Source organism: Apium graveolens, chromosome 3 (assembly GCF_009905375.1).
Source record: "Apium graveolens cultivar Ventura chromosome 3, ASM990537v1, whole genome shotgun sequence".
NCBI lineage: Eukaryota > Viridiplantae > Streptophyta > Magnoliopsida > Apiales > Apiaceae > Apium > Apium graveolens.
The window spans coordinates 283,459,657-283,471,912 of NC_133649.1; the positions used below are offsets into that span (position 1 = coordinate 283,459,657).

The 12,256-nt window shown below is 35.0% G+C and overlaps 1 long non-coding RNA gene and 1 other non-coding gene across 2 annotated transcripts; both read left to right on the plus strand.

Moving 5' to 3' along the window:
* The first annotated feature begins 2,643 nt into the window (after positions 1-2,643).
* Positions 2,644-4,988, plus strand: LOC141711090 (uncharacterized). The gene is made up of 4 exons (XR_012571213.1): positions 2,644-2,989; positions 3,916-4,191; positions 4,348-4,511; positions 4,779-4,988. It is a non-coding gene; the product is annotated as an uncharacterized LOC141711090 (long non-coding RNA).
* Positions 4,989-10,946: 5,958 nt separating this feature from the next.
* LOC141716473 (small nucleolar RNA R71) lies at positions 10,947-11,053 on the plus strand. The gene has a single exon (XR_012573182.1). It is a non-coding gene; the product is annotated as a small nucleolar RNA R71 (small nucleolar RNA).
* The last annotated feature ends 1,203 nt before the right edge of the window (positions 11,054-12,256 follow it).

The window sequence follows — 12,256 nt, forward strand, 5'->3', positions numbered from 1 at the left end:
GTTAGGTAGCCCGACTATGAACTTGGGAAGAGTTCTTATTATCTTAGTGAACTTATTATCTTAACGTCACATCATCTTTGAGGTTTATAACGCTTAGCTCTGATACAATTTCTGTAACACCCCCAAATCCGGGGTCGGGGATCCGGGTTGTCACGAGTTCCATTTCCCTTAATAACACCCAATCTTAATAAATAATCAACTACTCTGTACTGTGACCCCACAATAAACACACACACCACAAGTTACAGTCTCAGAGATGAATATCCAAAAATAATCACAAGTCATTTTATTCCACAATTATCTGCCAATACACCTTAAAAGGGTTTCTGAATAATTTACATTTCTTTGCCATTATTACAATTCATAAATATACATAAATCTGGTACATCAAAAGTTGAAGCCTAGCCTATTGGTAGTTCCTACCTCAGCTACAGCGACATCAATGCCTATAGGAAACTGCGGAACGTTTCCTATCCGCTCGCGAATTGGGAGCTTGGTCCTGTTCATCTTTTCTATCTGTTTTTGTGTGATAAAAGAAGAAAGCAAGGGTGAGCAGCAAGCCCACCAAAATAATATGTATAATGATTAACAATATATGAACCTTCTCATAGTACTCATGAAAGTCTTGGTCAAAAGAAATGAACCAAGTTTGATATCTTAATGCGATGAAGTCACAAAATATTCAGTATATATACATATATACTTTTCAAAATCTTGGAAGTCCTCTTCCATGCATAATATACACAGAGTTCCAGTTTATAACTGTATAAAACTATCGTTGCAAGGTGATCTCATATATCTAACCTTGTCTCAACGTTTTTCTGAAAATCTTTGACATACATAAGATAATCATTTACTAGATAAAAGATGAAGTTACAAGATACTCCAATATACTTATATATTTTCCAAATACTACTTGAACTACCACCGTTCAAGTTATAATTAGTTTCAAAAGTTCATCACCTAGATGAGACTACAAGATAATACTTGAATAGATTCAATCTTTGAAATATTATTGAATGAAATGAAGTTACGAGATACTTCATTAAGTCCCGATATATATATACACCTATATATATCTCTCATACATTTCCTGAAAACCTCTGTCATGTAAAGTATGAACAGAGTTGCAATATCCAATGAATTTGGAAAGAAAAGAAATTTTGGCATAAACCCGATATCTTGTTGATCAGGCAAAGATACCAATAAGTAACCTTTTCTACTAGTAGATGGATGAATCCCCCACCACTACGCCATAGATGGCCTATCGCAATAGTTTGATCAGTAGTGTTACAAATTAATGTTACATTAGCTATCCTCATCTTTCTCTACCGCAACATCGCATATTTGATGTTACCATAACCTTTCCAGCATGTTACTATAGATACGAAGTGTTACACACTGCAACATGTTTAAACTTGTGTTACCATAGAGTATAAAGGAATAAAATATTATCCTTTTACAAAATATTTAAATATAAATAAAATATTTGAATTTAAATTAATTAATTTTGTAATACATTTAAGTAGTAATTTATAAATATAATTTTAATAAAATAAGTGAATAATTACATTTTTTTTAAATATTAAATCAATAATTTGGTTACAATATATAAAGATAATGATATTTTTAAAAGAAAAAAAAATAAAATACAAAATTATAGGAGAGTTTGACAAGCCGGGTAAAATTTGGGAAAGCGGCAATTTTTTGCACACAGGCGGTAGGTTAAATTTTTTGAACCAAGTCAAAAAGCTAAACTATTATCAACAGTCTCATTCTTTATCTCTCAGTTCATTCTCTCTCTCTCTCATCGCTCTCTCGGCCATTCTCTACATTTTTCTCTAGTTTGAGAGCATTATAAATCGATTTGTATTCAATATAAAGCTAATCGTTCACAGATTGATGGATATGGGGCTGTTTGAACGAATTTGAGATTCAGACCAAATTAGGGTTTTTTTTTTGAATTGGGGGTTTTAATTGGTTTTATCTCTTTATTTCAGGGTTAGTTTGGTTTATTTTGGTTCTAACTAAATTTCTAAGCTTAGGCTTATCTTGCACTTCTACATTAAGGTACTCATCTTTTTTATCCCTCTCTCTCTGGTTTTATGTGATGTTTTGTGGTTAGTAATGTCGATAAGAGTAGGGGGACACCGATATAATGATATTAGTGTGTAATTGCAATTGTTTCCGATATACTTGCATTTTATTTCGTGATATGTGATGTTTTGTTGTTAGTAATGTAGATAAATTGGGGGAATAACGGAATGCTTGAAGTGGTGTGTAGCATTGCCCTAATTTTAGAAATTCGGTTATTTCGGATGGGTTTGGTACTTGAGCCTGTACTATATGTTAGAAATATCATTAATATTGAGGAATAACTAAATAATTAAAAGTGTGGCGAACTGTGGTATATACATATATATGTTAAGTGTGAATAATATAAAGACCGTGAATTTATCGAGTTCAATTTATTGCTTTAAGTTGTTGTATATATACATATATGTTTGTTGTGAATTTATCGGTGTTTGTTTTCTCAAAGACATACTACAGGAACAGGGTTGTAGTAACCACTCGCGAACCGGACTGTGTCCCTGCACAGTCTGGTTTTGTGACCATTGATAAGTTTAGCATTTTAGATGCAGTGCTCCTGGTGATTATTCAGTCTCCTCCTGCTTATCAGTTATCTTCAGTTATCAAAATTTTGTTTGGCGCTTTACAGTAATGATAGTTATATCTTAATCGTTGCTTATTGCTTTACAATATGTTGGAAGTATGCATTTTGTTCGCAGTACTCATGATTGATATGAGATTTGTTTTATTGAATTATGTTACTAAGCCAGTAATATATTGACAGATTAATCCCCTTGCCGAGACTTCAGATTACAAGTTGGTAGCTGCGGATACCAAACTGAACTTTGATGACAATGCTTACTTCTGGCAGAAGAAGATTTTTGCTCTTCGTGATCCATCTCAGGAAGATCCCCATGAGGTATAGTGTTAACATTCCCTTGAACATATGTTATTCACTTCTTTATGTCATTAAAGTTTACAGTATATGTTTTTAAAACGTGTTCGTATACTTGTTACCATCATTAATATTTTGTTAGCTAAGTTGGCTAAAGTATTATTTCATTATGAATGGTAATTTGACCTTTATGGTGATGTTCCTACTTCAGTGTTTTACTTGTAACAATTAATTGTTATAAGACAGACTTCTATTAGAGAAAGCTTTCACGCTTGAATTTGAATTTACAGTCTTAAGAAATGACATAATATTTGTAAATTGTTGTATGCTTACAAGAACTTTGGATAATATTAAGTTTTTCTGAATTTTTAGTTAGCACCTTTGCTGGTATCTCTATAGACTATAGGTAAGAGAGGGATGCACATTACGAGAAAGAAATAAGAATTAAAAATAAAATGGTGAAAATTTTCTGCTAGGTAACATAATCTTTGTAAATAATGAAGCTAGTTACTAAAAATATAGGTTTTTTAGCAGGAACCACAAATGAGATTTATGACTACTGTTCAAATCTGTTACGTCGATAATTGAATGTTATCAAATTTTATTGTTTATTTGAATAGTCAATTGGTTTGCTTCTATGTTTAGTCAATGCGGAAACTTGAGGATTGTTCTAATGTTTCTGTTGACAGTTTATTATGATATTTTAGCGGTACTCTAAATCTACAGGAGAGTGAAACTTCTAATATATATACATGTATTTGATAATATAATTTGGATATTCATCTTATTTTGATAGACATCAGGTACTACTGTTGCTATTTGGAGAATACCAGATGCAAATCTATTCTTATTTTTTCAGGTCCATAGCACCTGTATAGCAAATCATTTATTTCCTTTAAGAAAACCCTTTTCTTTACTTGATTTTTGTGTCTTGTTTTACACTTTTGTAGACGGAAGTTTAATCTTTGATAAACTTGGGAGACGGCCTTTATTACTTGGAGGTGTTTCCGGAATGGTAGGGTCATATATTTATTAAAAAAGTACATCTGGTCATAACTTCTTTATATCATTGTCAGCTTTAACAAACAGTAACGAGGCTGTTTCATAACATTTTTTCTGTGCTGCATGTAATCTCTTTATTTCTTCTGGGATTGTAATATACTTTTCTGGATAATACACCTGATGTGGCTGTAGGCGGGCTGCTGTTTTATGTTGGATGTTATCAGGTGCATGCAATTTTTTTGTTTGTTTATATATTCATATTTGTCCCTCGAGACTTTAGTATATTAAATTTCTTAATTTAAAGTAATCCATCCAGTTGCAACTTGCAACACGTGAATATTATATGGAGCCTCATAACATGATGTGTGCTCTACTTTTAGATGAAGCAACTAGGCACTTGATGTCGAATCCGAGAGAATTGTTCAAGAAGCATTAGATAGGTTAATGATTAATAGAACAACTGTCATTGTGGCACATCGCTGGAGCACAGTTAGAAATGTTGATTTGATTGCAGTGATTCATTGTGGAAAGATGGTTGAAAAAGGTATCTCCTGGAAAAGTCATGAAGCTTGTTCAATTTTTTATTTTTGTGCTACACATGATTGAGGTTGCCTTAGAAGCTAGGTGTCTTTGTCTTAACCATCTTCTTTAACTCTTGTTATTAAAGTAGAAGTATCTATTATCTAACTTATGATCAGAAGATTATTACATCTATTAACTAAACATGCTTTGCAGTACTTAATAAAGAGTCACATTGCATTTTATTCTCAGTAGATTGCTTTTACTAGTTACTTGTTTAATTTTGATTCAGTGACTTGGTGAGATGTACAAGAGGAAGATGAACAAATATCTTGAGGTGTCTAAGCTCCTCGCTAAAGAGAAACCCTTGCAAGACCAAGACAAGCTGGAGATGACACCCAAGAGCGCACACGAAAATTTTGCTTAACCTCTGTCCATTTAACCATGTAGTTTTTGAATTAATACCAAAACTGTGTTCTCATTTTTGTTCATTTTTATTCTCATTTTTGTTTCTTTGGTTGACTTGGATGAAAAATAGATTTTAATGGCATGTTGAATTTACAAACCATTCCTGTCAATTTTTTTTTTGAGAAATATATTATACTAGGTACTTAAAATGTTACAAACAAATTGGTATAATACAAAACATTAATGTTATAATATGTATCAAAGGTAATATTAAAGTATGTCTATAGTATCACATTATGTATGTGGGCCCCACTGGTGGGCCCCATCATTTTTGAAAATTCTAAGTCCAAAGGTAACATACATATTTTGATACTATAGACATAGATTGATGTTACCTTTGACAGCTATTGTAACACAAATGTGAACGTTACACCAGGGCAAAAGTAATGTTACCTTAGGGGCCAAAGGTAACTCGAAAAAAAACAACTTAATTTTTATGTTACCTTAGGGCATTTTCTGGCTATGGTAACATTTTTTTGGGCCTGTTGTAACATTTTCTTGGTGTTATTATAGGCCATTTATGGTGTAGTGCACCGGTCATCACCCTGGCCACATAAGGACCTTGTGCTGGACCGCCACCCGGCCTCTTACGCGTTGATGGACTGCCACCCAGCCACTTACACTTTGATAGACCGTACCCCGGCCTGTCGCTTATGCCGACTCAATTAGATGGACTTACTTCCCGAATGTTGGGTAAGTAATCAATTCATTTATCAAAACAGCAACCTTGTTGCGAATATAAAATACATCACAGAGCCGGATCCCTTAGATTTTTGAGCGAGATTTCAAGTCCCCTTCAAAAAGGAAGATCTTAAATTTGAAAACGAGTTTTGGGATCCGCTCTAACCTTTAAAAATCATTTTGAAGACTCGAAAACACTTTAAAGAGTGTTTGGAGTAATGCTGATTTAATAAAGTAAATCAGTCCCGATATATTAGAAAATATCTGAATATTATTAGATAATATTCCCATAAGGATAATCTCTATATAAATAACTTGAAGTAGAAGTTGTAAAACTTATACTTGAAATGAGTATTAAATAACCAAAGATATAATTATACGAAAGTACTATCTTTATTTGAATAATCAAAAATAAGTTTGATTATCGACACCTTATTCTTTATTAAAATAAAGAATATATATCAGTAAATAATCGGAGTCATAGGTCCTCAAATGATTATTCAAATAGTAATCAATAAATAATATAAAGTGAGTCATAAGTCCTCGAATGAATATTCAAGTAATATTCATTAAATAATATAAAGGAGTCATAAATCCTCGAATGAATATTCAAGTAATATTCATTAAATAAAATAAAAGAAGTCATAAATCCTCGAATGAATATTCAAGTAATATTCATTAAATAATATGAAGTTATCGAATAAACCTTATTCGATTAATAGTTTTTAAAAACCATATCAATATATATATATAAATATATATATATATATATATATATATATATATCATATACTCGGGAACATCTACTCCCGGTTTTAGAAAAGGGTTCACCTTTGGGTCCCCTATACTCAGGGTATACGCAACTACTACTTATCTCTAGCATAGGTATTATGCAACAAATAAGCATTTGAACCAAAGTCAAGAATACGAAACCGGCATGCATATATACCATATCACATGCTCCAATATATCGCAAAAATTTGCTAATAACAAATATGCATTTATCACAAGATCATGCATATACACATATACATCACAACAACAGTTATACGGGTATAAAACTTGCCTGAGTGCTCCCGGATAGACTTAAGCTTAGAGTGGGTCCGATAACCTATGAACAACAACATAAGTCAGAATTAGACCCCGGTCGCTTAAGAAACTAGACTTTAACCATTTAGAGTCTTAATGTTCGCTTTCGCGCTTAACGATTTACTTAAGTCGCTCGAGTACCCTCGGCTCCACCATTTTTAATAAATTAACCATTAAGGGTTTTAAGGCGATTCTTTCGCGAGTACCTTACCAACTGCCTAATCCACTTTACATAATTGTTTCTTACCCCAATTAGTCATTTATGGTCCTTAACCAAGGTTTCAAAGTAAGGCGAGGGGTAATGTTTCATTCACGAAATGTCGTTACTTAAAACGGCCGTTTCTCCTAAACCGTACATCGGAATCAAACAAACCACATATCAAAACGAAGCTCGTAACATGAACTATATAAGCATGACAATGGTCAAAACCTAGCAGGGAGTTCTCGGGTCCTAATGTTATGAACAAAATCAGTCTAAAGTAAATCGGACATTACGACGACTATGTTTACGCGATTTCCCAAATTTAAACCATTCCAAAACAACCACCAATCAATCCCAATTCACAACCCAATCAAAACTCCATCCATACTACATCATAACAGCCCCAATCAACTCAACATTAACAATTTATACTTATTCTTAAACTTGAATTTAAGCTATACTTAAGTTCATTAATCAATACTCCAAGAATTACAACTCCAAAACATTACAAAACCAACTATCCTCTACAACTCAACCAAACTTTAAACAAACAAGCATCATGCTTCACATATCCTATATCAATCATAACCATTCCTAAATACTCAAAACTAAAAGCTAGGGTTTGGAGTTTATACCTTCTTGAAGCTTCTTAACACAACACAAGAGCTTTGAATGCCTAAAAGAACCTTGATCCTTGCTTGTATAACCTTAAACTTTCATAAAAATTCAAGAAAACTAAAGTTATTTTTTGAAAGTTACTATTCACCATATTCTTCCTTGATTTATAAAAAAAGATTGGCTTGGAATTAGAAGCTTAAACTTATAGGAAGTATGTAACTATCCATGGGGAAGCTTAGATAAATACCTTGCCAAATAGTAAGTGGTGGAGCTTGGATCTTCATTTTTGATAAAAGAAGCTGAGAGCTTCCTTGAATAAATGGAGTGTTTTGTGTTTTTTGTTGTTATGATTTGTTTTTGGCTTGGTTGATCCACCTTGTTTGTTTAATTAACTTTTTACCATGGTAAAGAATGAATGGTCCACAATCAACCAACCAATCCCTCCTTTTTGTCATGCTTAAGTCACCATGCTTATGTCATCTTCCACACTTGTCTTCTTCTTGTTGGTGTGATGACACCATCATCCACTAACCCCTTGATTAACTCCTAATTGCTTGCCTAATGACCGCTGATCTGTTATACGATTCGCTTAACTTTCGTTCTCGTTTATCGTTTGAGGGATCATACCCGGGATCTTATTACTTGGGTTCCCTTTAACCTTTCTCAATACATTATATTCCTTTTATGATCCTCTATTAAAATCCTTGAATTTAAATCCTTTTTATCCTGTTACCTTATACTCAATTCTTTCGATATCTGGTGGATTTTCGGGAAAAATCAAAGTGTTCGGATTTGGATTCTGACGATCTTTACATACACTTATATACCATATAGAGTACTAATAAAATCTCAGAATATCCATAACAGAACCCCTACATAGTGTGGCATGAAAAGTTTTCTCATTCGGCAAAAACACTATTCATAAGGGTTTCAAAAATTTTCCAAAAATTGGGGTTATTACACAAATCAATCGGTAAAGTAAACTTAAGGGATCATGATATAATGCACATGCATTCTATATGCAACATACCAACATGCAAAATAAAAAAAACTACTCCATGGCAAATATGCAACTATATGAACTAAAATATGAACTAAGCTATCATGAATATACAACTATATGGACACACACAAAAATGTATTCCTTAGCTACCACCCCCCAACTTAAAATTTTTACTGTCCTCAGTGAAGGTAATAGTAAGAATTTCAGGCATACCTAGTTAGCAGGAGGATCACCCTCTTCGGGTAGAGGATTAGGTGGCTAATCAACCTCAACACTAGTGTCTCAGAAAACAATACCACAAGCGTGTGTCAAATCTTTAGCAAAACGTTGGTGGATGTCATGCATGGCCTCAATACACCGAATCAACCTTCTATAATGCGCATCACCAAAACCAAACATATCAACTATCTGTGGTGCACGAGAGGGACCATCTGTAAGCACCGGGGGAACCGGTCGGTCACCCTTGAGATTTTTATAGATATATTCCAACCCTTTGTCAGGGAGTGCACCTAAGAATGCATAACTCAAGTGATCTGGTAGTGGGTTGAGCTCAAGTGTGGGAGCTTCTTCAATAGATGGCTCGAGACGCTCCTGAGAAATTTTTAGCTTTGCTAACCCAAGAGAATCGAATGGCATATCCAACTTCCTCTTCCACGGAGGTGCATTCACAACCTGCAGTTGCTCTGCTCGTTCTTCATCTTCAATAATTGATTCCCCTATTAAGGATCTCTCTAAGGTATCTGACTTCGACAATTGCTTAAGCTTCGAATTCATGACAGAGTCGACCCGCTCTACTTTAAAGCACTGCTCTTTATCTGTGGGTAACTTTATTGCCTTGAACACATTAAAATTGACCTTCTGATCTTGAACCTTTATCGTAAGCTCTCCTTTTTGCACATCGATCATAGTTCGGCATGTAGCCAAGAATGGTCTTCCCAAGATAATGGGAATCTTCTTATCTTCCTCGAAATTCAGAATTACAAAATCAGCAGGGAAGATGAGTTTATCCACCTTGACCAAGACATCCTCCACTATACCTCATGGATAAGTGATGGTCCGATCTTCCAACTGCAAAGACATGTTCATAGGTTTTGGATCATGGATAAGGGCATCAGATTGATGCTAGTTCCCAAGTCACACAAACACTTGTCGAAGGACAGATTACCAATAGTGCAAGGTATCGTGAAGCATCATGGATCTTTAAGCTTAGGAGGTAGTTTATGTTGCAGCACAACACTACACTCTTCTGTTAGAGCAACAGTTTCCAACTCCTCAAGTTTTAGCTTCCGAGATAGAATACCTTTCATGAACTTAGCATAGCTCGACATCTATTCTAGAGCTTCAGCAAAAGGTATGTTGATATGCAGCTTCTTGAAAACTTCCAAAAACTTGGCAAATTGCTTGTCGAACTTATGCTTTTGAAGCCTTTTAGGAAATGGCGGAGGTGGGTAAACCTATTTATCCCCTTTATTACCCTCAGGAGGATTACTTTCAACAGCTTTCTTCTTCGGTTCCACCTCAGCATCCTTCTGCACCACTTTTTCAGCTACAATCTCATATTCTGGATTTGGCAAAGGTGAAGATGCACCTGCATTCTGGATAGAATTTTCAAACTCTTCGTCTTGCTGAAATTGGGGGCTTGCGACCTTTTCGGACCTCAAGGTGATGGCGTTCACCTGTTCGTTAACTTCCCTCTTGCCTGGATTGGCTTCTGTATCACTAGGAAGCATTCCTGATGGTCGATTCAATAAGGCGTTAGCAATTTTCCCTAATTGGTTCTCCAGAGTCTTGATAGAAACAGTCTGGATTTGGCATATAAGAGCCGGGTTTTTGCACATAAGTCACAACTCCTCCAATTCAGATTTTTCATTCGAAGATAGACCTGCACCTCCATGAGTTTGTTTTTGAAGTTGGAGTTGTTGTCTTTGTGCAAATTGTTGCTGAAAACCAGGAGGATTGAATTGCTTGTGTCCAAACTGCTGGAACAGCTGTTGCATCGCATTCTGATTGTTGCTCTAGCTGAAGTTAGGATGATTTCAATTGTCAGGATGATAAGTGTCTGGCATTGGTTGTTGCGATCTCTGAAAGTTGCACAAAGCTCACAAACACTTGTCCTCTGATGAACTCCATAGTTAGCCAGAGAATCGATATTCATAGACAACGCCTTTAGCTGAGCAGCTATAGTTGTAGCTGTATCCATTTTAAGAACACCTACTACCTTGCCATGTGGTAATCTCTGGATTGGATACTGATATTCATTCGCAGCCATCATCTCAATTAGACCATAAGCTTCCTCATAGCTCTTTGCCCATAATACTCCACCTGATGTTGCATCAAGCATGGGTCTAGACTGTGCTCCCAAACCATTGTAAAAAAAATTGATGATCATCCAATCAGGTATGCCATGATGAGGACACATCCTAAGCATCTCCTTGTAGCTCTCCCAAGCTTCAAATAGAGTTTCTCCCGATTGCTGCGCAAATTGAGTAAGAGCATTCCTGAGTGTAGCTGTCTTTGCCATAGGGAAGAATTTAGTGAGAAACTTTTGAGCAAGATCTTCCCAAGTAGTAATAGAACCAGTTGGTAGAGAGTGTAACCAGCTCTTAGCCTTGTCCCTCAGAGAGAATGGGAAAAGTCTCAGTTTCACCGCATCCTCAGACATACCATTGAACCTGAAGGTGTCGTAGATCTCTGTGAAATCCCTAATATGCATGTTAGGATCTTCCGTCGGAGAACCCCCAAACTGAACCGAGTTCTGCACCATCTGAATTATGCTAGCTTTGATTTCAAAAGTGTTAGCCGCGATGGCTGGTCTGACAATGCTAGACTAAATATCATTGATCTTCGGTTGAGAGTAATCCATCAAAGCTTTCAGATTTGCTTCTGGTTCTCCCATTGTAATAAAAACTAGAGTACCTGAAACACACGACTAAGTAACTAGTAAGTAAAATATCTGAGTCAGTGAACTTTAACGATCACTGATGTCAAGCACATAAACTAAAAACTAACACTAAGTCCCCGGCAGCGGCGCCAAAAACTTGTTAGGACGAAAACACGCGCTAATTTTACACGCAAGTATACGCATTCACAAGTAATATAGAATTCTTTCTAGTTCATTCCCACAGAGACTCGTTTATGTTAAGTTCAATTTATGCACTTATGCAACAATGGTATGGTTAGTATTCAATGCTAAGATGATAACAAGTTGAGATTGTTGATAACTACGATTAACTAAGTGATTATACTAACTAAAATTAACTAAGAAAATTAAGGTTGAATTACTTATATAACACAAACATGGGATTCTAACTTCATTAAATACTTCATTTAAAAGCCTTTCTGCTCTTAACCTTAGCTTGCAATGGTGATGACACTAATCAGATAACACGGAACTAGTAAACGCCAACTTTCGTTGTACGAATACCTTACTAACAGACATCCACAAAAGAGATAGAAGCTGAATAGACACCAATTATATTGAGACCCTATATGTCTATAGAATTTGACAACATAATGATTTAATGCGCAAGTTATCTATCGTGATTACACATGGAAAGTAAGATGGTTAAAATTACCTACGAATCATGCATGACAAATACATGAACCTATACTAGCATGGCAAGTTCAAAACCCCTATATTGACTTTCGCTTTAATAGAGATTAACACGTTATCTTATAAGTTCGCGACACTTATAAGACGAATAAGCAC